The following is a 3,299-nucleotide window of genomic DNA, read 5'->3' on the forward strand; positions in this document are numbered from 1 at the left end:
TTCATTTAGAAAAACAGGAGGACATATACCACGACGGAGCGTAAAAGTTATTTGAACTTTTGCGTGTCATCCGTCATGCGTACTCGCTTCGGCGGTACATATACTAAAATTGGAACGATACAGAGAAGATTAGCATGGCCCCTGCGCAAGGATGTTACATGTAATATCGTTTTAAATTGGAAAAGAAATATTTTTCCATTTAACACGCTTTAGCAAGATAAACTAAAGAACGCGAATAACCCTATTGTTAGTTATTTTCTAATCAATCTGTAATTTCATTTAAATGGTGTTCTATTAGTTTAAAAAAAAAAATCTGTTTAAGTAAAAATCGAATGGTTCTTTGTTACTTAAGTAACTTCTCTGAATGTTCTTTACCGATTTACTCGCTACCTGCTCCAATAAGGCCATACCTTGCCATATTTCACGGTCGACTGTAAGCCCTTTATCACCCTCAGTAAAAGTGATAACGCCACTCACTAGAAGCAGGTATAGCTTTCTGGGACCATTTTTCTATTTTATTGAATATTTCAAAGAAAATGCCACGTGGTGAGGCATTTTAACAAATGTTGGATTTTTTTTTTAATACAAGATAAATAAATAATAATTTTATAATTTTTAATGAATCGATTTTTTCCTCGTACATGCTCACAATCCATTTCAGATAAATTATATTCTTTTTAAATTAAATTAGCTCTATTTATCCGTAGTAACTACTACTATTGCTTGTACTAATACTAGATAACACGTTAAATACAATATAAAAATAAAATAAAATAAAAGTTCTACAGACTAATTGAACAGCGAGACAGGTAGATGAATATCTACAAAAAGAGGGAATAAATCACAAATGTTTTAAATTTCTTGCCTTAATTAGGGCTAAGAACAAAAATACAAGATAACAACCATAATGTTTTATTTGTATTTGTTTATTTTATTTACTGTTATTTACAACTGTATAAAATTATATACAAGAAGTAAAATTGCTATTGGATATAAAAGGAGTATTCATGATGTGTTAAATGTAAAATGTTTTGCCATGTTAATTTTGTAAGTATTGGATTCTGAACAGCCCTATTTAAAGTCATGTTAAATACATAAGAGCTCCAAGCGGATTTTTCGAGCAACTGGTTTTTTAACCTTTACTTCATTTTGTTTTTTCCTTCTAAGTTTTGATTAAAGTAATTTATTACTACATGCCTAAAGTGAGTGAGAGTTTGGCTACTGACTGTCTTATTGATCTTCTAACTTGTAAGGAAGAGAGTCAACATGAACTAATTGACAACTGCCATTACATTGTTATTATTGTCATCCATTGCTTTATTAGAATTTAAAAACATCCTAAACAATACTTACACAATCAATACATAAACAACAAGCAAGTAACCTTACACCACTACAAACAAAGCTGATCAGTTGCGTGATGTCATTCTCCATTTAACAGGCTCTCTATCGTGTTATATGTTATATAGATTTAACATGGTAAAAGAAGGAAATATTTCTCCATTTAACATAAGTTTTTTCATTTAACATGTTAAACTAAAGATCATGAATACCTCTAAGATAGCATGATACAAATATGTGGAGAATCTACCCATTGGTATAACTCCAATTACGTTACTAAAGAAGATCTCGGGCCATCTTCTTTTTAGACGCCTAGAGGGATTATCAGGTATTGAAGAAGAAACCAGGTTAGAAACAAGTGGGTTTGGATGGTTAGGAAGTTTACCATGGAATGATTGGTATCTGGTTCTGGCCAAATCAGCAGCATCAACCATAATGTAAAAAAGAAATTACAGATTGATTAGAAAATAACTGACAATGGGGTTATTCGTGATCTTTAGTTGATCTTGCTAAAGCGTGTTAAATGGAAAAAGTTATGTTAAATGGAGAAATATTTCCTTCTTTTACCACTTTAAAACGATATAACATGAAACATGGTTGAGAGTCTGTTAAACGGAGAATGACGTCACGCAACAGATCAGCAAAGACCAGCTGAGCTCGTCACCGTTTTATTTTTTGCCGTGTTAGGTTACTTGCTCGTAGTTTGTGTTTTAATTGTGTTAGTATTGTTTTGGATGTTTTGATAAATTATAAAGCAATGGATGACAACAATTATAATGTAATGACAGTTGTCAATTAGCACTTCTTGATTCTCTTCCTCACAAGCTAGAAGATCAACAAGGCACTCAGTAACCAAAATTTCACACAACTTCCACTTTTCATTCAATTTAGGCATTTCGTAGTAATTCATTTTAATCAAAACTTAGAAGTAAACAATAATGAAGGTTTGGAAGGAAAGGTTATAGAACAAGTTGCTCGAAAAATCCGCTAGGATCTCTTATGCATTTAACATTTAACGTGACTTTAAATAGGGCTGCTCACAATCCTGTAGTTATAACATTTAACATGGTAAAACATTTTACATTTAATACAACATAATGAATACCCCTAATATAGTGTTGAAAAAAAAGTTTGATTTTCCTATTATCTATACATTCTGTATTTTCATTTATTTCTTGTGGTTATTATCTTATCTTTTGTTCTTAGCCCTGATGAATGTTAGAAATTCTGGCTGAAACGTTGGCTTTAATAAGTTTTTACTTAATTAGTCTTCGCTGACCGCACCCACAACCATCCTCTCATTTATATAAAAATCACATACTCAAATATAGCGAAGCATTATCAGGTCAGCGAGTGTAAAATAAAAAATAAAAAATTTTTTTTGTCAAATGATTCCATAATTAAAGTAGAAACATAACCTTCCTTTTTTATGTTACTTTTAATAAAACAGCAAGCATATGGCATTAATTTTATTTGAGTTTTGACAGTACATCTGTATGCCAAATGATTACTCTATATGATGTTGTGTTCGGTTATTTAGTGTTATTAGAAGTTTTAAAGAGATAGAGCTGCGAATGAAAAATTAATTTTTTTTTTTTCGTTTTGAAACAGCTATTATTTTTTATTACTCACAACTGGCGGACTCATCTATTTTGACTTGTAACTATATTTAGTTTTTAATTAGGGTGAAATGACTAACTTTTTATTTCAATGGGCTCTTATACTAATATGGTAATATCTATAGAATACATTGAATAAAAAATAAAAATACTAAAATAAAACAAATAAAAGTTGAAAAGTCAAAGACAAATAGATTGAAAGAAAAATTCTTTCAACATTATTCATGTATCTATATTGTAAGTTATGTTATAATCAAAATGTAATTTCTTTTATGCATTATGGTTGTTTTATTTTGTTCAAAGCCCTCATGAAGCCTTGAAATTCTGGCTTGAAATATA

The 3,299-nt window shown here is 30.2% G+C and overlaps 1 protein-coding gene and 1 pseudogene across 1 annotated transcript in view; both read left to right on the forward strand.

Annotated features, from left to right (window-relative positions):
* Nucleotides 1-79: 79 nt before the first annotated feature.
* On the forward strand, nt 80-195 carry LOC112210945 (U6 spliceosomal RNA; annotated as a pseudogene).
* Nucleotides 196-2,891: 2,696 nt separating this feature from the next.
* SamDC (S-adenosylmethionine decarboxylase) overlaps nt 2,892-3,299 on the forward strand; it is a 20,549-nt gene continuing 20,141 nt past the window's right edge. The window contains exon 1 of the mRNA XM_067052150.1: nt 2,892-3,000. The gene's annotated coding sequence lies outside the window, so the exon portion shown is untranslated. The remainder of the gene's footprint in view (nt 3,001-3,299) is intronic.

The sequence above is a fragment of the Halyomorpha halys genome, unplaced genomic scaffold, assembly GCF_000696795.3.
Source record: "Halyomorpha halys isolate HHAL.00 unplaced genomic scaffold, Hhal_1.1 Scaffold83.1, whole genome shotgun sequence".
NCBI classification, from domain to species: domain Eukaryota; kingdom Metazoa; phylum Arthropoda; class Insecta; order Hemiptera; family Pentatomidae; genus Halyomorpha; species Halyomorpha halys.